This window comes from Canis aureus, chromosome 7, assembly GCF_053574225.1.
Source record: "Canis aureus isolate CA01 chromosome 7, VMU_Caureus_v.1.0, whole genome shotgun sequence".
Lineage (NCBI taxonomy): Eukaryota > Metazoa > Chordata > Mammalia > Carnivora > Canidae > Canis > Canis aureus.
In genome coordinates, this window is record NC_135617.1 from 39,684,941 (window position 1) to 39,710,689 (window position 25,749).

General features: G+C 36.0%; 1 long non-coding RNA gene across 2 annotated transcripts in view; it reads left to right on the forward strand.

Moving 5' to 3' along the window:
* Window positions 1–3,835: 3,835 nt before the first annotated feature.
* Window positions 3,836–25,749, forward strand: part of LOC144317284 (uncharacterized) — a 39,720-nt gene continuing 17,806 nt past the window's right edge. The window contains exons 1-3 of one of the 2 annotated variants that reach the window (XR_013383238.1): window positions 3,836–8,288; window positions 15,222–15,312; window positions 16,520–16,606. This is a non-coding gene — a long non-coding RNA (uncharacterized LOC144317284). The remainder of the gene's footprint in view (window positions 8,289–15,221; window positions 15,313–16,519; window positions 16,607–25,749) is intronic. The other variant, XR_013383239.1, reaches the window with a different exon arrangement.

The window sequence follows — 25,749 nt, forward strand, 5'->3', positions numbered from 1 at the left end:
GTTTGCTTCTAATACTTGTAACCAAGAGGATCTACAAAGGAAAGTTCATACTGTTGCTTTATTTGTAACTGAATAAATGGCATTGAAAAGTAAACTCAAACATTGAAGAATATAAACTTGTACAACCACTTTGGAAAAATTATTTGGCATTATCTGCTGAGGTTAAAGATATGCATACTTATGATCTAGGAATTCCACTCCTAGATATTCACTCATATGAAACTTTCACCATGTGCCAAGAGACATGTCTAAGATTGTGCTCAGCATTGTTTTTTGTAATAGGAAAAAGCAAAAGAAAAACTGAAACTGGAAACAATCCAAATGCCTTCTGCATGAATATAAGAAGGAGTACTTTATGGTACATACTGATACAACTGGATATATAACATTGAACAAAATGAAGTACAGATACATTTATCGACATGGTAAATCTAAAAAATGTAATGCTGAATGAAGAAAATTTATTGAAGAATGCTATCACATGATTTCATTTATATAATGCTTAAAAACATGTAAAACTAGGGGTGCTTGGGTGGCTCAGTCAGTTGAGCATACAACTCTTGGTTTTAACTCAGGTCACAATCTCAGGGTGGTGAGGTTGAGCTGCACCAGGCTCCATGCTCAGCAGGGAGTCTGCTTGGGATTCCCTTTCTCCCTCTTTCTCTGCACCTCTTCCCTGCCACCCCCCTACTTGAGCTCTCTCTATCTCAAATAAATAAATACATCTTAAAAATATAAAGTTAAACATATGCATAATTTTATATACTGCATACAGGTGGCAAAACTGCAGAGAAAAGCATGGAGTGATGTTCATTAAATTAGGGTTAGCTTTCATCTCTTATAAGGGAGAGAAGGAAACAAAGATTTTGTTATATTTCTTAAATTCTGTGGTGGGTGCATGGGTGTTTGCTTTATTATTATTCTTTTTTTATTATTATTCTTTAGGTTGTGTGTTTAAACTGTACTGTTTTGTTTGTATGACAGATTTCATTAAGGTAAATATGATTAATTAATTTTGAAGTAGCATATTATTAAGTTAGGTCCATTTTTTCTGGCTTTAGATAATAAACCACAGGAAATTAGAAACATTTAAATTCAAATGTTTGGAAACAGTCGTCACTAACTCTGCGACCAATTTTTTTTTTTTAATTTTAAGTTTCTAGCTATTCTGCAACTTAAAACAAATGATACAACACACATAGGCACCACATCCCAAACAGTCTCATTGAGGTATCAAGATAGTATTAGTCAATTCAAATAATGGAATGATAAATCATCACCATTGACTATATTTTCATCTTCTAATGTCTCAGTTAAAGTTTTAGTTTAGTCTCTGAAAATATCCTGCATTTATTTTGCTATAGATGTGTTAACCAAAAGTAGCAAATCAACAACTTTTGCCCTTGTAAAGCTAAAAAAATTAGTCATCTTCCCCTTCAGGACATACATTATTTCTCCATATGGAATTGGGAACCATAGAAACTATGTCTGAAAGCATTGTTGGAACAAACAAACATGACTATTTTTAAGACTATGATGACTTTGAATATAATCATCACTCAACTAGTAAGTCATATGGAATTAGATTGGCTATATATTTGTGTTGAATGGATCCTGGCAACCTCTGATCAAATGCCTTCCAATTAAACTTCACAACACCTCCAGGGTGAGTTGTCTGGGCCAGTACACAGATAAATATTTACATAAGCCTGCTGCACAGCTGTACTCTATTATCTTGGTAGTTCATGTGGATACACAACTCAAATGTCTATAATAAGAATGTCTAGTGCCTCCTTCTAGGTTTATCTACTAAATTTGTCTTTGTAAAAACATTTAGGGACTCCTGGGTGGCTCTGTGATTGAAGTCTGCCTTTGGCACGGGTCATGATCCCAGGGTCCTGGAATGGAGTCCTTCATCGGGCTCCCCGCAAGGAGCCTTCTTCTCCCTCTGCCTAGGTCTCTGTCTCTCTCTGTTTCTTTTTTAAAAAAAAAAAAAAAACCTTTAAAAGTTTTTACTGTAAAATATAACATACATACATATAAATGCATGAAATACAAAAATAGATAATTATGTTAAAGGGAATACTAATGAAATTACTACCTAGTTCAAAAAACACAATATGGCATTACCCCAGAAGTCCCTCATGTGTCTTTCCTCATGGCAACTCCCTCTGTACCCTTTAGAGGGAACAATCATCCTGGTGTTTTCATTAATTGCTTGCTTTGCTTTGTAGTTTTGCCTCCTAAATATGAATTCCCCAAAATATAGTTTTGTCATGCCTGTTTTTAATGTTTACAGTCATAGTGTTTATGTTACTATGTCTTGCTTCTTTTGTTCAACATTGTATTCTATTAGCTCCATCCATGTTTTCATACATAAGTGTTCCCTCAAATCTCCTAAATCTGTCTTCAATCTGCTATGTTTTTAATTTCTACAGCACACTACTGATGGGAAGCATCAACAATTCTACTGTGGTATGTATGTAACTGTAATCTCCCTGGTCTTCCGATCATATATTTTTTTAAAAATTTCACTGAGTATCTACCATGTGCTAGGACTGCACGAAACACTGTTCATATCATATTGTTGTACTCAGGATAATCCTGTATAGTATATATTTTCACAGAGAATAAGCTGAAATTCAGAAAGCTAAGGTAAATTCAGGATGTAGCCTTTCTGAGATTTAGTTATACTTAGTTATCAAATCTTGTTTTTATTCTTTTTATGTTTTTAGTCACATTAAGTGGGTAAATAAGTAAACTTGCCATATCATGGTATTCTTTGGATCTCTCAGAAAGCTCTTGACATTTTGCCATAATGTTCCACTGGTGCTTGTATAGTTTGAACTCCCCTTATGAGAGCAGTCTTTCTTCTATTCACTCATTGGTAACTTCTTTCTGGTATATGGTACCTACAAAATACTGTGTGTGAGCTTCTCTTCATAGGAGGGGCCAAAGAGGTGACTGCTTCCGTTGAAGGAATTTAGGGGAAGGGCAGTCAGGATGGGTGTCAGGGTGTCAGGATGGGAAGGGCACAGAGCTGGGAGTTAGGCTACCTCAGTTCCACACTTGATTGTTATTATTTAGCTATGTGACTCTGGGTCAGTTATTTAACCTCTTGGGCTCAGTTTCATTATGTGTAAGTGAAGAAGTTGGTCAGTAATTTTCAAACTAGAGTTCAAGGACCATCCTGAGTTCTTGTTTTAGATACAGACTTTTTGACCTCGTAATTTCTCAGTGTGGAAATCTGTGAGTTTAATAAGCACCTGTGAGTAAGTGATTCTGATATTCACCATGAGTGAAAGCTAAAAAAGCAAGTGATGGGGCATGTCTCTGATTTTAAAAATTATGGGATGGAATTTGAACTTTTGGTACCTTAGTATCTTTCATCAGAGCTGAGTGCCAACTCATTTCAAACCGTTCTGTTTTCTTTTGTTAATGAAAATAGACACAAAACCATTAAAATCTAAGATGGCAACTATCATTGCTATGAGTAAAACAATAATTACACAGGTCTAAGGTACCAGTCATCAAAACAGCTTGGGACTATTTGGCGTTCATAAACTGAATAAAGAGATGACTGCCTCAATGGAATTGTATCCATGTCATTAAGGGGTATTAATACAGTGCTGCAGGAAAAAGCAGACATCATCTGTCTACGGGACACAGAAGCATAAATACGATTGACAAGGAATACAGAGTGACATGCAGTCATATTAGGAAAACAAAGTAGTTGTTTAGACTCTCAAAACAACTTTAAAAGTCAGCTTATTTAATTAAAAATATGCTAAGGATGTCATCTAACAGATTGGAGACAGTCTGTTGGCTGATTTATTTTTACTTTGATATTGCATTCCTTACATATTTTTCAAGTTTTTATGTGACTATCCAGGAGGAAAAAAACTCCTTATACCATTTAATACTTTCCTGGGGGATATTTTTTATATTCTGAGGAATTGAAGTCACCCAACTAATTTCTTCCATTTTTTGTGTTTCCTTTTCACTAGGAAGCCTGATACTTCATAACAGTTCTGACTTTTCCCCCTCACATACTCTATAATAGTTCTCAAACCCCTACCTGGGGCAACCAGCTCATTCATCAGTGAGGACTCACAGAGCAGGGGTTTGTAGTTGGGGGTGTGTAGCCCCCAAGTGATGTGAGAACAGACTCTCCATGAATGCGCATATTCTTTAAAAGTTCCCAGGGTATTTTTCTCTAGTGGTTGAGTTACAAAACTGGGTCCCAAACCTATCAAATAGCAATTATACATATACATTTTCAGTGGGATGCTAGAAACCTTTAAATACAGCAGTTGTTATGGTACTGTAAAAGCAAGACATTACAGTTTGGAGTAAATAGGTAACTTAAATACCAAAAGTATATAAATGCATAGTCAGGAATATTATTTTCAAAATTGCATGGTTATTGATCTCCACATTGATATAGACATTGTTACTTATTTTCTTCAGCTGTTTTCCCTTCTCTTTTCACCCTTCCCTTCTTTCTACCCCACTAGTAAGGTAAAATAGATGAACTTGCTTAGTAATTCACATCCTTTTCTTTCTTCCTTTACATAAAGACTTGGAAGTTAGCTTGATCCCTGAAGGACAGGTAGGATTGATTACTTGAGAAAAGCCAAATGGTATATCAGTTAGGAGGAAGAGAGTGCTCAATGCTTGGAACATGAGAACAGTTGAGAAGTCCATCTTGGCTAAAGCAGGGTAGGAAGACTGAGAAGATCAGTCCTCGACAAATGTCAGATGTCAGGCTGAAGTGTGAATAAGAGACAATGAGGAATCATTGAAGTTTTTAAAGTGGAGAATCACATTCAGAAACTGCCATTCTAGAAGATTCATCTGATAGCAGGTATGTGGTATATGGCTGGGAGGGAGAACAATCAGAAGCAGGGAAAGTTGTTCAGAGGATTGGAAGTAGATCAGAGATAAAGCAAGAAGGATTGACAAACAACTGAAAGAGAGGAAGGGACAGTCTTGAAAAGAATTTGCATGAACTATCAACAGAACATAACTGTTGATTGGATTGAGGGAATACAGAAGAAGAAAGAGACTCAGAGTCTTTAGTCTGGGATGCTTTCTTTGATCCTCTCTCACAAGCTGCCATTTGATTTCTTCCAAACTTCTCGAAACAGTTGTTCTCACCTGCTGTCTTTGCAATTTTATTTCTGCCCCCATCGCCACATTGAAATGGTTCTGGCAAGGATCACCAATGACTTGACTGCTACATGGAATGGCCTTTTTTCTGTCTTTATTTTCTTTTGCCCACTCTGGAGCATTTGGGAATGCTGACTTCTTTCTTCATCCTAAAATATTTCTGTTGGATTTTATAACATTGCTCATTTTACTCTCTCCTCATACTTTTGATTACTTTTTGGAATCTTTTCATGACTCCTTTTAACCTCTGTCAACACCTTATATATTGTGAGTGTCTGGAATTTCACTCTTAGTCTTCTTATACCTCACTCCCTGAACCACCCACAGCACTGTCAAATTCTAACTCATTGACATCTATTAGTTTGCTTATTGTATAGCAATTCCCAAAGTTAGAGCTTATATTCATATGACTCTCCTGAACTACAGACTTGTGTTCCATTGCTTTCTGGACATCTCCACTTGAACGACTCATAGACATTTCAAAGTCAACATGTTTAAAACTGAGCTCAACATACCCCTTCCAAAACTTGCATCTCCATTTCCATTGCCTATCTCAGTGAAAGAGCCTGCTTTCCAACTATTTGGCTAAGCTAACTCTATCAGTACTTATCCATTAATATTCACATATGGCTTATTTTGTGTTGTCTTGTTCATTCTCCATCCTGTCTGCACCTATTGCCCCTGCCTTTATTCAGGTCCATATAGTTTTCTGCTGAAACGCTTCCTAACTCATTGAAGTTCATCCAGTCTTTCTCTATTCTAGTCTAATCCTTCATACTATCACCAGACATATTTTCCTAAAACATATCCCTATTCATCTGTATTTCTTTTTATTTAAATATTTTCTTTATTTATTAGAGAGAGAAAGAGAGGGAGCAGAAGCTTGCGGGGGGCGAGTGGAGGAGGTCAGAGGGAAACAGAGAAGCAGGCTCCTTGCTGAGCAGAGATCCCAATGCGGCACTCGATCCCAGGACCCAAGGATCATGACCTGAGCTAAAAGGCAGATACGACACTGACTGAGCCACCCAGGCACCCCTCCTCTGTATTTCTCTTCAGCTTACAAATAGCTCCCATTCTCTCTGGCCTTAGGAAAGAATCCAGACTTTTCATTATGGCATTCAAGAGATACTCTGACCCCAAAATGTTTCCCAAACTTCTCTCCTGATATTGCTCAAACACTCGGTCTCTGCTTCATTTATGTTAAATGATGACACATTTCTCCATTTTCTGTCTCTGGTTTTGCACTTTCCTCCTGAATTCTTCACCTAATAAACTCTTATTCTCTTTCAAGGGACAACTCAAATTACCTGAGAGACTGGCCTGTTAATGCTGAAATTCTCAAGAGAGCATTGCCATGGATTTATAGTCTACTCCTTGGTTTAGCAAGACAGAGCCCTGAAATTTCCTTAGCATTCAGATATAAGAATGTTGATTTCTATGAGTTAGACTCATGACCTTCATATAAATAGTACACTGAACCTGTTTATTAACTTACATCGAGAAGCATAAATAAAGCATAAATCAAGCAGAATTTAAAGTTCATGATCACTAGTATAGGAACTCACTTCTCATAGGAAATTCTCCATGGGAAGCTACATTATATTCAACTTGTTATTGAGCATTGAATCATTGCAAGAAGACTAAAGTGGATGATCATAATGGCTGTTGCCAAGACAGCCTGATGCATCTGTCTGTGTTATACGGATATATGTGCCAAGAAGCCAGACTGAATGCGAAAACATGGCCAACATTTTGCCTATCTGGGATAATTCTAGAGACAGAGTAGGAAAGCCATTGCTCCCTTTTTTTTTTTAGACAGCAGAGCACACTATGTCCCTTTTGGTCCCACACCCTTTCTTTATAGCTGTGAATCTTGAACATCTCAAGCATTTTTAGCTATGATTATAAATGTAGTTCTTGTAATTGCAATGTCTCTGATGGATCCTCCTGCCTGTCCCCTGCCAAGGAACTTCCAAGAATGCTTACTTGGGTTTATGCGTAAGCCTTGATCATCACTCCATGCCATAATCAACTGCAGCCTTCAAACTGGTATTTTCAAAAGGGCCATCTCTAATTTGGAATTCTGATGTCCATGTATCAATGGGATTGCATAACTACCACTGAATGACTATAGTTACCATTTCTTCTTGCCTGGAGTATAGCATCTTACAGGTCTCCCTTAGTCTACTCTTGCCCTCCTATAATCTATCCTCCAGACAGCAGCCAGAGTATTGTTCAGAATCATGTCAAACCATGTCATTCCTTTGTCTAAGACCTTCTAATAGTTTCTCACCTCACTCAGAGAAAGATTTTGTCTTTCATTATTTTCTCCCTGGATGAGTCTGCTCCAGCCAGACTGGGCTTCCTGCTGTTCTATGAATACACCAGGCACATGCCCTTCCTGCACCTTTGCACATGCTCTTTCCTGAGCCTGGCACTCACTTCTGTTGATATCCTTTTGGCCATCCCTGCTCACCACATTTAAAATAGCAACCCCTCTTCTCTATTTCCCTTTCCTGCTTTACTTTTATTCCTAGCACTTACACCATTTAATCCATTGTATATTTATTTGTCTATCATCTGCATCTTGTTACTAGATGGTAAACTCCACAAGGGCTGAGGTTTTGACCCTTTCATTCTCTGCTGCATTCTCTAGGAGAATGGGGGTGGTGCAGGGTTTGCTGTGGAGTGGGTGCCCTAAAAAGCATTTGTGGAATAAATGAACCCAAGATTTTTGCCTTCACTTTTTACTTGGAGATGCAGATATTTAAAAGTAATCATGGGACAGGTATTTGTCTTTTTCTCCCCTCCCTCCCTTTAATTTTTAGGAGGAAAAACCTGCTAAGGCAAGAGAGAAACTGTTTGTTTTTGGTTCCTGTATAAGAGTTGTCCAGAAGTACAGAACCAGTAGGATGTATGTGTATGTGTATGTATGTATATATGCACATATATTTATATATATAAATAAAAATTTATATATATTTATTTATGGAGAGACAGGAACAGATGGAAATGGAGAGAGAGAGACACAGAGGGATCTGAAGAATTGGCTTACATTATTGTACAGGCCAGCAAGTTCAAATCTGGGTTGAGTGAACAGCAGGCTGGAAACACAGGTAAGTGTTGATGTTGCAACTAGGGTTCAAAGGCAGACTGCAGACAGATTTACTTCTTCCTCTGAGGAACCTCAGTCTGTTTTCTCTTAAAGCCTTGGATGAGGCCTATCCACATTATAGAGTATAATCTGCTTTACTCTAAGTCTACTGCTGTAGTAAATGTTAATATCATCTAAAAAATACCTTTACAGCAACATCCAGACTGGCACTTGACCAAATATCTGGATGCCATAGCATACCCAAGTTAGCACATAAAACTAGCCATCACAGTTTTTCACTCCTGGTTTTTCTGGCCACTGCGTTCACTTGGGATCTACTAAGAGCCATTATCTATGCAGCTAAATATTGCTGGTAGTTTGTGTTAAACCTTGTGGTTGCTTTTATTTTTCTATATCAGCAGAAAATTTGTTAGTTTACTAGCTTACTAGTTTATTAATTACTAACTTGCTCCAACTTTAGCTGATCAAGAGTCCCATAGCAATGAATCCTTAACTCACAGTCTTATGAACTGATTTTTGATACAGATTATTTTTTGAGAAGGTAGACTTTTAAAACACATAAAAACAAAACTTTAGGTTTAAAAAATACATTCAAAATTATTTCACCAAAAGCTATCTAAGGTTTAAAAACAACAGCAAAGAAGTATTTTGGACATGATTTGAAAATAGAAATGTATTCTATACTATTTACTATTCAAGTCTTCACTAACATACTTTTATTTTCTCAAATACTGTTCATACCATCATTACTCTTGAAAACTGCTTTTACATGAGCAGTTATTGTTTATATACTCTTTTGATTACAGCCTAGAGATGCCAGGATCATGAGTTTAATTCTACCAGAATCCAGTGAGATCTACTTGCTTTGGGGCCTACAGGACCACTCCTAGGCTATCTCCAGCCATTGTAAAAATGCATGGTTTGGGGCACACAGGCCTTGTCTAAGAGAATGGATGGATGTGTACAAAGCTGGAGTTATTAATGGGAAGTCAGTTGGAAGTCTGTCACCCTTTAATTGTGATTTGGTGGCACACGCACACACACATGCACACACAAAACAGTGCTTTAAAAATTGTCTTTATTTGTGTTTTCCCCCTCAAAAACAGAAGGAAATAATTCCAAGGAAAATTTCCTTTTATATTCCTTCTCCTAGACATTCTGAAAATTTTTCTAACATGTAGCTTTTCAGATGGTGTTTTTTTTTAGCCTGAAAATCATGATCTCATCTTCCAGATTTTCCTTCTAAACACCTTCAATGAGTTAGGTAAAATGTCTGTAAGGTTAATGGAAATAAATAATGACTTTATCTTTTGCTTCTAGAACATTTTAGATTAGGTCATGCTTTTGGAAAGCTTTGAGATATCTGGCACCCAAGCAAGTAAATTTCTCACTATTCTTTTTTCTTATCTTCTCTTTCTTTTTTTAAAATCATGTTTTGAAAGTGTGATTAGTATAAAGGGTTGGGGAAATTTTTGGCTTGATGTTAGAAATCTCAGTTATACATTAAATAACAAGGTGGCTTGAACAGAGTGATTAAAAAATGACAAGATTGGTATTTCAACTTTAGGTTGTGCTCTTAATAGCAATTCTTGGAATGGCTTGCCTATCATTCATTGTTTCCTGGTTGTCCACTGCTAACTTATTGCAACAGAAGCATAAAGCATTAAGGCTTTGAAGTGAGGGTCCTTTATCACTACCACTTTAGCTGATCTCTTATCAGATTTTTCACAGGGCCATCTTTTCAGATTTTATCAAGTTTGGGTGAGAAAGATCCAGAGCAATTCATCTTTTGCTGAGAACTGAAACTCTAATGGAATCTAGTACTTTCGAATTAACACAGCTTACTCATTTAGCAGTAGTAGATCTTATCCTTTCCCATTTCAATGAAACAATTGGCTAGAGGGACTTGTAAAAAAAGTTTTGTGTCAGAATTTGGTAGTATGAATTTGTAAGCCTTTAGGCATGATTTCCATAGATTCGCATGTTGGCAAATGGGGCAACATTGCATCCTTGACCTTTGCAACTCTTTTCACATTAGCATAGTTCTCATGATTTTAAGAATTTCTTTCACTTAAAACCTTTCTTCATATTTCTCTTATATAATTAAAAGACATGCTTAATTATAGAAGAAATTCATGAATACACTCTCATTGTAAACAAAAACAACAACAAGAACAACAACAAAACGAACCAAAATCAGACATTTGGGATAAAGCCCAAGTTCCCTCTGACTACTGCTGTTCCCTGATGGCTTCTCCAGAGGCAATTGTGGCTATAACCCGTTGGTGTGTCTTCTTGAAGCCCTTTCTTCATGAATTTATACGTATATACATATAGGATATACATAGGAAGATAGTATGGGGGGGAGTATACAATTAAAAATGTATCACATTATCTTTGTTTCTATTTCAGATCTTTTGGTGCCCAGAATATTTACTAGAGTTTTGCTACGCTTGATTAAATTTATCTGTGGACTTTGTCACATTCCAGACTTCCTTTTCCTTATCAGGTTCCCACATATTTCTAGTGATAGCCCTTCACAGTTTCTTTTTATTTTGGCCCCATGATATAGCACAATGTGATAACACACCTGTAACTCTCATATACTGCACCTTATCACCAAACATATTCTAATCTCAGCTAGCAAACTGGGGCTGGATCAAATAAAATTGGTCAGTTTTGCTTTTTCTTACAGTTTTCACTCTTAGTTTGTGACCATCCTGAAAGTTTTGAGTGGCATGAATAATATCAGTTAAGGGTTCGTGGATAAAGGAGCTGTAATTTTTAACTTTCTTCTCTTTCTCAGAATCACACAGAGTGTTTCATGACCTTGGTAGCCTGACTCTATCTTGAAAGACTCATACTCTGAGACAGAACCATTGTTTCTTTGAAATGGAAAAGATAGATCAGTTGTTGAACAATATCCAACAATGGCCATCCTAAAAGCCAGGCCTTGTAAAAAGGTTAAGTGAGGGGCATAGGTTGTAAGATTGGGCCCTGAGTCAGGCTCCGCACTCAGCATGGAGTCTGCTTGAGATTTTCTTTCCCTCTCCTTCTGACTCTCCTCCCCTACTGCACCCTGCACCTCTATTCCCCACCCCTGCTCTCACACTCTCTCTCAAATAAATAAATCTTTTTTTAAAAAAGTTAAGTGAAAGCCAAGTACTTGTAAATAGCAGCATATTTTAAATGGAGTAAGGGAGTGTCTCAGCCAGCAACTCTAGTTGTAAGACACCCACCCAAACCAAAAGATTCTTAAATTCTGAGTCTGCATGCTCTCTTGTTTCTGCTTTTTGGTCTGCCACTTTCTACTGTCTTCATCCCAGCCTCATCTTCCTTCTCTCCTACCCTAGCCCACTATTCACAATTTTTGCTCCCCTCTAACTGCAGCATGTGCTTGGCTTTGTTTTACTGTGGTTTGGCTTTAAGCTCTTTATCTTTGGCCTTTCAGCTCCAGAACCAACACCTCAAGGGGCTCTTTTTGTCTCTGTTCTATCAATCCTCTGCCAATAAATTAGCCAGCCATGAGTAATCTTGGTCCATTCACATGTGTCTTGGGGTTAGGAAATGAAAGTACATGGTACAAACATGGATGTCTGGCTGGTTTCTCAGGTGGGATTACAGATCAAGGTAGTTTGCAGGAACAGAGGCTGTGATTGTGGGGCAGCTACCCCTGTCTACCACCAGGAGCACATGTAACTATTCAAATGAAGAGCCCTTTGGTAATTATAGTAAAGTAGTTTATTTTTTTTCTAAGAACAATAAATATAATAAACTATGTGTCATTACTGGCAGAGGCATGGTGTGATTAAAATTGTTGGAATGCATAATCTGATGTAGTGATGGAAAATTTAAATTTTCCTCCAGAGGAAAAAAGTGAGAAATAGAGATTTTCCTCTTATTTTAATGTCAACCCTGTTAGGAAATTTACATTTTCTTTTCTGTTTTACAAAACAAAAACAAAAACATGAATTATATTTTCTAATTTAAGACCTTCTTATAAATGTAAGTCCTTTATTTCTGTTAACTGTAATATCTGATATGTCAGCAAGATATTCTTGGTTCTACTTCTAAAATATATACTACTTTGAAAATATATCTACTTCTAAAATACACATAATCACTTCTACTATATCCACTGATCATGTTATTTTTTTTGCTTGAAATCCTCTAAAGTCTACTCCCTTCAATTAGACCAATGCCCAAAGTCCTTATCATGGCCAACAAGCCTGCACAACCTGATCTCACCTGTTCCCCAGATTTATCACCACCACTCTCATTGCCATCTACTGTGTTCCAACCTCTGTAGCCATCTGCCTCTTCCTGCAACAGCTATGCTAGTTGTCATCTCCATATGTTTTCACTTGCTTTGTCTGTTCCTTCCGCCTGGCACTCTATTTTCTCAGATCGTGACATAGTTGGCTCCTTCTCATCTTTTTTGGTGTAAGTGCAAATGTCGCCTTCACAGAGAGATCTTGTCTGACTCTCTGAGCCAATGTAGCCCCTCGCTGCCACAACTCTTTATTTCATCACTCTTTTGAAATCTTTTTGAGCTTTCTTTCATCATCAAAAATGAGCTTATTTTATTATTAGGTACCTACATTTCTTCTCTGTGTCTATTCACTACAAGGGAGGTCCCCAAGTGCAGGATTTTTATTGTTCATCAATGTATCTTCAGTGCCTAGGGCATTGTGTAACATAGGATCATCACTCTAAATATTTGCTGAATGAATGAATAAAGGAAAGAACAAATGAATGAATACTGTCATGCTTCACATTCTGTTATGCTTCTTACAGTTATATATATATTTGTATTAAAATGTTGGGTGGGTACACATTTTGAAATAGGAGGTCTTATTGTCCCCAGGCCTCCTTGGTGTTATCATTACAAATTCAAATCCTGTCTATAGGCCTACAGACACATATATTACATCTTCATTGGGAAATTTAATACAATCCTATCATCTCCACGGACACAATAAAGAAGCCAGAACAACTGCCCTTAGAAGTCAGACATCTCTTGTTGAATCCAAGTTCAGTAGTTTACTAAATTTGCTGCCTCAAACCAGTGGCTAATCATATGTAAATGACTGGTACAATGTTCAATAACAGGTGGTAGTAGTTGTCCTCACCACATTGTATATCACTTAAAAAAAAAGATTTTATTTATTTATTTGAGAGACAGAAAGAGAGCATGAGTGGGGGGTGGGAGAGGGAGAAGCTGACTCCCTGCTGAGTGGAAGCCCAACATGGGACTCCATTCCAGGACCCTGGGATCATGACCTGAGCCAGAGGCAGACACTTAACTGACTAAGCCACCCACGCACCCCTGTATATCACTTTTATTAAATAAATATAGGAAGCATTTTGTGTCATCTGCCATTGCCACTAGTAGATTGCAGTCAAGTCTGAAAAACAGCACTTGTGAAAAAATTTGACCAGTTAGTAACATGATGTTTTACTATGAGTAGTCTTCTAAACAAGTTTCTTTATAGTAATTTTTATCAAGAGCCAAAATGAATAGATATAAATAAGAATTCAGTGAATTTAACAGTGTCATGTCATAAAATTTGAGAATTTTATAATTCATAAGTAACATGTTCAAAGTCAAGATGAAGTAGGAGATAGAAAAACTGGTTTTTGAAAACCAAAAATACAATGAAAGCCACAATGAAATACCACTTCATACACTCTGATAGTTATAAAAAACAAACAAACAATCTCCAGAAAATAGCACTTGGAACACTTGTGCATCACTAATGGGAATGTAAAATGGTGCAGCCACTCTGGAAAACAGTTTGACATTTGCTTAAAAAGCTAAACATAGAATTCTATGACCCGGTAATTCCGCTCCTAGGTATGTGACCCAAAATTTGAAAACAGAGATTCAAATAGATACTTGTGTACCATTGTTCATAGTAACATTATTTATAATAGCCAAAAGCCCCTCCCCCCCACTCATGCTCTCTCTCTCTGTCTCTCAAATAAATAATGTCTATCAATGTCTATCAACTGATGAATGGATAACGAAAGTGTGATATATCCATAGGATGGAATATTTTCAGCCATAAAAAGGAATGAAGTTCTAATACATGAGACAACATGAATAAACCTTGAAAACATTACAATAAGGGTATGAAGCCAATCACAATGGACCATATATTGTGCAATTCCATCTACATGAAAAACCCCAAATAAGCAAATCCATAGACACATAAAACAAATTAGTTACTGAGATGAGTAGTAAAGGAGATGAGTACTGACAGCTAATTGCTACAGAGTTTCTTTTAAAGGAGACAGAATATTATAAAATTAGATTGTGGTAATGGTTGTATAGCTTTGTGGTTATACTGAAAAAAACTGTACACCTTGAGTGCTCGAATTATATGGTATGTGAATTTTATTTCAATAAAGCTGTTAAAAATGTTATTTGGAGTAAAAATTACTATTGGGATTTATAAATACAAAGTTGCATTTACAGGCATCTGCATAGCTCAGTATGCCACCAGATGGCTTAAATTTAAATTCAACTAATTTATTAATATGTAAGAGTACGTTTTTAATAGTTGCATACATATATTTATCTATGTTCATTCCAAAGTGAGTGGAGGGGAGAACCATGAGTTTTAACTTCTATAGATTCCCTTTATTGCTCTTCTACTGTAATATTTCTTTTAGTGAAAAACAGACAAATTTCACGGAAAATTTTTTTTGTCTTTCACCACCAATTTTCTTTCCTACTGCCATGTATGCCAAATTGCAAAATTCTAATATCCTAAATCTTTATATAGGAAACCTAAATATGGTATAAGGAAAGACTAATGATTAATTTTTTTGCTTCTTTGATCCAAAGTATTATAAACTATATTTCTCTATGCCCACCATTCCCATAAAGTTTTGTTTTGTGTTTTGTTTTTGTTTAAACTACTTTTAGGCCAAGACCCCGAGTCTCCAAGTCTCTGCCATCTAGTGGCCATAGTCAAGAGATACTGGTTTTCTACACAGCTTTAAATGTACAAATGTTGGTAGGTAGCCAAGAAATGTTAAGAACCATCAGCAAATTAATGACTAATCTTTATGTTTACTTTTGAATTCAAAGCACTGAAATATGTGTTTAAATCAAATTTTTATAGCTATATTATTCTTTTGTTGTCTTGGTGTTGACTATGTGAAATATAAAACCTGTTCTACTAGTTTCTAGGCACTTATAATTGAGGCAGACTAGATTTTACAAAAGCATATCTGTTTGCAGTATGAACAAGCTAAATGAAGAATCTGTTAATTTCTGTCAGTAATATCACCTATATTCAATCTTAAGTTCCGATATATACTACATGTTAAATGTTGGTTATGTTCATTCTTTTAAATTAAGATTTGATTGATTGAATATATTTTCCCACATGTGCAAAGTGATTAATCTCTATAGCATGGGTTATTTATATGATGGGTGAAATTATGTTTGTCACGTTAAAAATCAAGAATGGGGTGTCTCATTCTTTAGAATATGTAAAATCCAATGTTGGTAATGTCTTTATCCAGTGAAAATATTATGATAAAGCAATTTTAAAGCTGTTTTATAGTAAGTGTATTACATTACTCATAATAAGTAAAGCTTACTTCAAAGTGATCTATTTTTATAAAATTTGACAGTATAAAATTTGATTTGGATCAGCTGATTTGAAAGATACTTCTTTATTAAAAATGGAAAATGCCTGAGGTTAGTTTAAAAAGTAATATAAAGTACAATTATTTAAAATAGAAATGAGGTGATTCATTTACATTGTGGACTCATTTTAGCTCACTTCTGAGTAAATGTTAATTTACTTTTAGAAAAGTAATGTCAGACATGTGGGCAACATATTCAGTAATAACCTGGGTAGGGATTTTAATAAATCCTGCTTTCAGACACTCAGCTGCATTTATGTTCAAATGAACCAAAATCTTATTATTATGGATGAATTTAGAGAGGATAAGCTTAGAACTTAATTTTGAATAGATCATCCATTTTGGAACTAATACTGGCAGACTGAATCTTTCCATAGCTTTAGAAAATAGAATAATTAGCACATATCTGTATTTGTGAATTATAAAGTTGTACATTGGGGTTGCACAGGGGAAGGAGTGCAGAGGCCAGTGAAGATAACATGGTTAACACATCCTCTTTCTGCCTAAATGCCATTGATTAAGTGCTGCCATGTTCTACTAATATTTTTTGCAATCCTGTAATTGCAGACCACTAGATTTTTAGGACTGAAACGGAACTTAAAGAAGTCATCAAGCCTGTCCTCAATATTTCTGAGCTCAGCAGGATTCCAGGAGGTAAGAATCATCTTTTCTCTTTGGCAAACCTCAACTCATAGCTACATGAACTAGGGCATGTGTTGTCATAGCAAACCCTTTGCCAATGCCCACACCAAGACAATAGTACTACTTCCCCTATCATCTTGGTTTGTATACATATTTGTCTGATTTTAGTTGTGATTAACTATTATTTTTCTAGTTTTGATGAATTTTCAGAATTTTGTTGGAAATTCACATGGTAAGTAATATTTTAATTTTTTTTTCAGAAAGATCTACACAATTTGCCTCTGAGAGGCCTGGATCTTATACTCCAGTCATTTTAATGCCAGGGACAGACCAGCTAGCTAAACTATTAACTCCATATCCTAGAAATCTATATAAAGAAGGATTATGAAAAGAAAGAGTGAACAATATAGGAGTGTTAGGTCCTGTAGTAGAAATATAGAAATGTTACATCTTGTAATAGAAAACTATAACTTCAGATAAGACTGTTTGAAAATGTTTAAGGGGATGATTTTCTTTTAGGGGTCAATGTAGGGTAAAAGAAACATGTCTTGAATTATCTGTTTGAAGATATCCATTATTAATAAGAAAGAAGTGGAAATTTAGGAAAGGACTCACGAGTATCAACAGAGGAGTTATGAAAGAATCCAGGAGAGGTAGTTGTTTCTGTAGCCAGAGCACAAAGCAGGAAGAGGTGTCAACAGTTCACAGAAACGTACTGGAGCTGGATGGTAAAGAACGGAGAATAACTGGTTTTGAGGGAGAAAAATCCTGGTGACCTTGAATTGTCCCACGGATGGGGCCACTAGAGTCATTACCATTTGGTGACAGAAGAGGGCAGCAGAGAGCTGCCAGTGTGGCCCGGTTGGCTCAAAGTTAATTTAGGAAATGAGAATACAAGGGAAAAGCTAGAAGGAGAACCAGAAAGCATCTCAGTGAGTGTTACAGAAGTGCCAGCTGGCTGATTAAGTGGTAAAAGTTTTCAGAGGAAGCCCCAGCATGATTCTCTAGCCTTTGAATGCCTATCCTTAAAGGACCATTCAAATACTCACTTTGTCATGGCCAGGCAATAAATGGCTCAGCCACTAGAGAGACACCAAACGGTAGTACTTTATCCAGAGCCTATTATTCACATTTAACCACATTAAAGGTGCAATACCAGTAATGATATTAATAGTAATGAATACCCCTCTGCTTTTCTATCAGTTGCTTTGTGAACGTCAACAAGTTTCCATATAGCCTCCTCTCATTGCTTGGTATTACCTCTGAATGTCACACTTGACATTGATTTATGCATGACTTCCATCTGCCTAATCGCAACATAATTTCAGAATCAAGTCTAGATGATTTAGCTACTTAGAAAAAAAAAAACTCTCCATTGGTTCTGGCCAATGCTTTTGTCACACTTGTTCCTAGAAGTGTGATGAGCAACACCACCACTGGGGGAGCAGGGTCAAGCTCAAGGTAGTGAGCTGAGGTGGGGAGGAGGTTAGTGCTTTTGCACTAGAGTCAGGTTTTCATCTTGTTCTCTCTCTCTCTCTCTCTGTATATATGTATATATGTGTATATATTTGTTTGTTCAGAGGCACAGAGAGAGGCAGAGACCTAGGCAGAGGGAGAAGCAGGCTCCCTGGAGGGAGCTTGATGTGGGACTCCATCCCAGGACCTCGGGATCATGATCTGAGCCAAAGGCAGATGCTTGACCACTGAGCCACCCAGGGACCCCTCAACTCTTTATATATTTTTTATTAAGTGCATCATTTGTTAGCTAGATAGATTCACTATTTCATTTTGTTTGCCACAAATGGGCAGGCCTGGCTAAACTTTCACTGAAACCAGGAGGAGGCTGGAGATCTATAGGTGTTGGTTGGTTGTTGATGGATTTATTACGTGTTTATTGTCATCTACCAACAGCGGTACATTTGATTCAGCTTGTACTGACTCCTAAGAGCCAATTGTTAGCATCTCAGTTACATCACGTTGGTAGCTTAAAATTGGCCATGAAGGAAACATTTACATCACTGAAATTGGAAAACCCTATAAATGAGTCTCCACCCTTCCTGCTCTGAATGCTGGTTGTTAAATATTTACCAGCACACCACTGACTAGTTGCCAGACACAATGCTAGGTCCTAATTCTGGTATGGGCAGAGATGGTAGGATTACCTCGCCCTTTTTGTGTCTTCACACTTTTTTATTATTAGAATCTCCAAAGGTGTTCAGTATTATAAACTGCTAAAGTGAAATATTACCATTTTCCCACCTATTCTCTGGCTTTATAGTCATGAATGGTTTTTCCTCTAATTCTGGTATGAGATCAAATGGTTTGGATCAGGTTATAGAGATGGCTGTGTGGCATACATCAAACAAACCTTACACTAGCAGATGAGAAATGTAGTGTTGACTGTGCTGTCAGTTAACTTGGGTGAGACAGATATCCTCCCCAAACCTGAGTTTCTTTTCTGTAAAATAAAGGGGCTTGATTTAGTAAACTCTGGTTATTCTAACATTCTGGATTACAGATCTGATTTTCCTTTGGAATGTCAACTATCTATATATCTATATACAAGGGTCAACTATCTATATACAAGGGTTACTTGTAACTAAATAATTTACCCAACACCTCTATTTGTACTAAACTACTTATCATTTCTCAAAAAACTCTGTGTCAGGTCTCTGGGCCTTTGAATTTAATGCTACTTTTATGGATTATCCTGCCTTCCCCTTTGTTCATCTGACAAAATCCTGCTCTTCTTTGAAGGGACAGTTTATTGTGACCACAGCTGTAAAGCTTCTAGGACTCTTTCAGCACACTTTAGTGTCCTTTCTCATTGGTACATCTGGAGGCTCCATGGTAAGGAGTCTGGCTGTAAGTATGGGCACTCCAGAGTCTCTTTTTAATGTTCCATTTTCTGCTTATCTTCTTGAATTCATTGGTTTCATATAGCTTGGCTGAACTTTGGAATCTGCTACTGCTTGATTTTAATTCTTCGCCCACACACTCCTTTGAACCTGATGTGTTAGATGGATCTCTTTGGAAATTACTTTCATTCCCCCTCTAGCTCTTGACACCTAAGGGCCATTTCTCTTACTGCACTCTCATAATTTGTTTCAATTCCTGAAAGACCAGGCCTGCTCACAGACCTAATTCCCCATCTGCCCGAGAGGTGTGTTCTGATAACAGCTTAGAAATAGTTTAAGGATGAAACTGTTCTTTTACTTATGCATCCTCTGTGTCCATAATCATGTCTGTATCATAAAAGTACTTGAGAAATGTTCATTGAATGGATGAATAAGTGAATGAATATGATGAGGAGAACTAACCCATTAGAAGATCTGACTTAGAGGCCGCTAGTAAAATGCAAGCTTGATATTACTTCTTGTATGCTGGTCATTGAGTTTGGATTTGCTCTATATATTGGTGATTCTTGAACTTTTTTAGAGTTTCCCATAGGATATGAGAAAGCTGGATATTTTTACCAACAAAATAATATACAGCATAAAAAAATTTGTACAGAATTTCAATGCCCTCAAAAATCCCCTTGAAGCCCATCCCTGAATCCTAGTTAAATAATCTCTCTACTATACACAGTGGAAAGGCACTGCAAGTTTTAATTCTGAGAATTACATGATAAAAATAGTACTTTAAGAAGGCATCCAGGATAGACTGGAGGGCTGGGAACTCTGAAGACCTAGAGAATCTGGATATAAGGTGATGAAGGGCTGAAATAGAATATGATACACTATGGGCAGATATAAGATATATTGGAAAGGAAGATAGAGGGTTTGATTACCAATTGTATGAAGAAACCAACTAATAATTACTCTGTGCTTTTAAAATAGGATACTGGAAAGAGTTAAAGACTGATCTCTTGAGGACAAGACATGATAATTATCACTTGATTTTAGAGAGTGATACTGGCACATGTGAAATAAATTAATATTTCCAAATCTATCAACTCATTTCTTGGGAACAGTGAATTTGCATGCCCAATTATCCACTGATCTGGTCATTATTGGTTTAAGAATTTAATGGGAGAGAACAGAAATAGGAGGGAGAGGTATTTTACAACTTACCAAAATTTTAGACCTGGCACCTTTCCCTCCCTCCTTTGATTCCTCCCTTCCAATCTCTTTAATTCAAAGCATATGGTACTTTTCTGTAAATTATTTTTTAAAACTTTTTTTCCAAATGAAATATACCTTTTTCTTCTGTTTGGTACTCAGCTCAAACAAAATACCTTCCTATAAAACCCGTGCTTAATTCTGTTGGGCTTTCATCCAGCGCAAGTTGGTAAACTCATATCTCAGTAATTCCCAATTCTAATTTATGATATTGCTAGTGTGCAAGGAGCATGAGTAACTCTGCTCAGAAATGAATTAAAAGCACATAAGATTTAGAAGATATCAAGCTTAGTATACCTTAAGAATAGGTATTAAGTGTGGTCTGTGGGGATAAAGTTGAATAAATTTAAGTATGTGAGAGAAGGCTAATACAAGCTCAAGTCATTTGGAAATTCCCTTGATTATACCTCTATCAGAAGATAGGCAAAAGTGGTCCATTTTATTCTTGTTAGATTTTCTACAACTTTTAATAATTTTTCCATCTCATTTCTTTATTTTATCCTTTTTTCTTTGCACAAACACTCCTTCCCAGACTTCTTCATTTGTGTTTTTAATCTTAGTCTTTCATTTCCCTGCATGAAAACTGACCCACCTATGATCTCCTCTCTTCTTTAGATTGTTAATTTCTTACTTTATTGGCTCTTCTCACCAGTGTACAAACAAGCTCAAGTGGGTTTGCTGTCATTTCATGCACTTACCCTCTCTTTCTCCTTTGTTTCTTTGGTCAAAGTCAGTGTAGCCTATTTTTTTGGCCTCATCTTCCAGTCTATTTTTGCATTAAATAGGATGCATGAGATTACAATATGGTAAAAAATAAATCCTAGACTCTCAGTGGCTTAGTAAAACAGAGATGTATGTCTCTTTACATCACAATCTGATGCAGACTGGGAAGACCACTTTTCTCCTAATGGCAACTCAGAGATCCAGGGAACATTTAGTTCAACAGTGCCATGTTAGACTTGAGTTCTTAGTTTTCAGCCACACAGCCAAGGGAGAGAGTATACATAAAGAAGATATGCTTGATTTTAGCTGCTCAGACCACAAGAGAAACCTCATTTCCCTTTATGTTCCACTTTGAAAACTGGTTGTATTACCCTAACTTGATGCATGAAGGGTGGGAAATGTCTTAGGAACACATAGATATTCAATGAACACTAAAGGTCTTGGCTCCATCCCCATCTCCTCAGTATCATGTTTCTGTTCTCACCTCTCTGAAGGAGTGTAAGCAGATCATGACCTTGACACACTCTATGTCCTTTAGGCTGTATTGACTAATGCTTTGGAAGGCAAGGTTATAAACACTAAATGGAATATAAGATTTGAAAATTTAAACTAGCCTAGAATGGGCTAGATTTTTTAATATTCAAAGTGACCTGAAAGCTATAGGTTCTGCCTAAGATCCTGCTAAGGACCAGGAAAAGGATATTTGACAAAGTATATTTGAAAGCTGTGATTGGAGGAAAGAAATAAAACGTGTAATGTTTGCACCTTATTGGGTTCAAGACTGTCCAATATTAAACTCATATTTAGGTGAGAAAATAATATCATCAGATATAAAGAAAACTATGCGACAATTTGTTGTTAAATATAAGCTACATAAAGAAACCAAACACTAATAATGTTATTCTTTTGTCTTTGAATAAGCTTAAACAATACCTCAGTTTAGATAACAGAAAAGGGAACTTAATCACATTTTAAATTAAATTCAAAGACAGATCTTCTAAAAATAATTGAAATCTGATGAATGTCTTTCTTCTAAGAGTGCTATGAAACTCTCATAATTGGATTAGTGTGTTTAATTCCCCTAGAGTATTGTACTTAATGTGAGTCAGCCCTAATCATAAATGCATCACATCTAAACAAAGTAAATACCCTTTAATGTCTTTGCAGTGACCTTTTGAGTGGAGTTTTGAAATTCTCATACACATTTTTAACTTCTGGGGACTTTAGGACAAATTATGATTCGAATGAGTTTAATTAATAACGTATGTCCATGGATAATTAAAAAGAACTCTTCCTTTATGGAAAAAAATGTTAAGTATGAAGAAATTATCTTGGAAATGCTTAGAGAGTTGGAATGTGTTTGATATGTCGTCTCAATTTTCCTATTTCTTAAGCCATCCCACTGCAATTTGGAATCTGCTTTGTCTTTAAAGATCTGTAGGAAAAAAGATTTCAATATTGCACAGTGTGAACCATCCTGGTCACAACTGAACCTGTGTATTATTGATTATACTGAACATTCTTTGTTATATATTTCTTAAAGCCAAGTCTATTGCATTTGTACAATTTTTCTTATCACTTATTTGTATGAATTGTTTATACATCAATAATTTTAAGTCCATTTTCCCTGCCAGGAGACACAGCCTTTATTTGTTATGAAATAGTGAATTTTGGGGATCCAAAATAATGTTGGGATTGAAAAAATATTTATAATGTGATTTTAAAATTGGAAGGACCCTACTGGGACATCTATAGTACCACTTAACTTTACAGAATCCAAAGAACTCTGCAAGTTCACTTGATTAGTAGCAGAGCTGGACTGAACTACTGAACTGATGTTCAGGTCAGTGCCCTACGCTTTATATAACAATTTCTTCATTGTGTATAACTCTTTACATAGAGTAGGTGGAAAGGCTGATTTAGGATCTCAGCAAGCAAGATTAATAGCAATAAGTAAAAAGTACTATGGACAAATTGCTTAGAGAAGATAGATAATATAAAATCCAAATTAGAGCACCCAAATATACAAAAAATTAATAACAAACATAAAGGAACAGATAATAACACCATAATAATAGGGGACTTTAACACACTGCTTACATCAATGGACAGACTATCTAAACAGAAAATAAACAGGGAACAATGGTTTTGATGACACACTGGACCAGATGTACTTAACAGATATATTTGAAGCATTCTATCCTAAAACAGCAGGACACACATTATTTTCAAGGGCACGTGGAACATTATCCAGAATAGATCACATATTAAGTCATAAAATAGGCCTTAACAAATACAAAACGATTGAAATCACACCATGGGTTTTTTTCTGACCATAACACTATGAAACTAGAAGTCAACCTTGAACATGAAAAAAATTGGAAAGACCACAAGTACATGGAGGTTAAACAACTTGCTATTAAACAATGAATGGCTCAACCAGGACATCAGAGAAGAAACTAAAAAAATACATGGAAACAAATGAAAATGAAAACACAACAGTCCAGAACCTTTGGGATGCAGCAAAAAGAGTTTTAAGGGAAAGTATATAGCAGTACAGGCCTACCTCAAGAAGCAAGAAAAATCTCAAATAAGCAACCTAACCTTATGCCTAAAGGAGCTATAAAAAGAACAACAAATGAAGCCTAAAGATAGCAGAAGGAAGGAAATAATAAAGATCAGAGTAGAAAGAAATTATATAGGAACTAAAAATCAGTGAAATCAGGAGCTGGTTCTTTGAAAACAAATAAAACTGATAAACCTCTAGCCAGACTTATCAAAAAGAAAAGAGATAGGACTCAAATAAAATAACAAAAGAGAAAGGGCTCAAATAAATAAAATAGCAAATAAGAGAGAAGAAATAACAACCAACACCACAGAAATACAAATGATTAGAAGAGAATCTTATGAAATACTATATGCCAACAAATTAGACAACCTGGAAGAAATGAATGCATCCCTAAAAACATATATACTATCAAAACTGAAACAGGAAGAGATAGAAAACTTGAACAGACTGATAATCAGAAAAGAAATTGATTCAGTAATCAAAAAATTCCCAACAAACAGAAATCCAGGGCCAGATGGCTCCACAGGCAAATTCTACCAAACATTTAGAGAAGAGTTAATACCTGTTCTCAAACTGTTCCAAGAAATAGAAAAGGAAGAAAACTTCCAAGTTCATTCTATAAGGCCAACATTACCCTGATACCAAAACTAGATAAAGACTTCACTAAAAGTGAGAACTACAGGCCAATATCCCTGATTAATGTGGATGCACAAATTCTCAGCAAAATATTAGCAAACTAAATCCAAAAATACATTAAAAGAATCATTCACCATGATCAAGCGGGATTTATTCCTGGGTTGTCAGGGTGGTTCAATACTTGAAAATCAATCAACGTTGATACTTCACATTATTAAAGGATAAGAACCATATGATCATTTCAATAGATGCAGAAAAATCATTCGACAAAGTGCAACCTCCATTAATGATACCTCAACAAAGGTTGAGTAGGTTTAAAGGGACATACTATAATATAAGAAAAACTATATATGAAAAATCTACAGCTAATATTATCCTTAATGGGAAAAAACTCAGCGCTTTTCTTCTATGGTCAGGAACAAGACAGGGATGTCTACTCTCATCACTGTTATTTAATAGTACTGAACATGTTAGCTTAGCAATCAGAGAACACAGAGAAATAAAAGGCATCCAAATCAGCAAGGAAGAAGTCAAACTATCATCATTTGTAGATGACATGATACTCTATGTAAGAAAACCCAAAAGACTCCACCAAAAAATAGCTAGAGCTGATAAACATGTTCGGTAAAGTCGCAGGATACAAAATCAATGTACAGAAATCTGTTGCATTTCTATACACCAATAATGAAGCAACAGAAAGAGACATTAAAGAGTCAATCTCATACAACTGCACCAAAAGTAATAATATATCTAGGAATAAACCTAACCCAAGAAGTGAAGGATCTATACTCTGAAAACTGTAAAACAAAACAAAACAAAACAAAAACCCAAAACACAAAATGGAAGATGACACAAAGAAATGGAAGGATATTCCATGCTTATGGATGGGAGGAACCAATAGTGTTAAAATGTCTATACTACCCAAAGCGATGTACATATTTAATGCAATCTCTATCAAAATACCGATAGCATTTTTCACAGAGCTAAAACAAAAAAATCCTAAAGTTTATATGAAACCACAAAAAATCCCAAATAGCCAAAACAACCTTGAAAAAGACAAGCAAAGGTGGAGCCATCACAATCCTGGACTTCAAGTTATATAATAA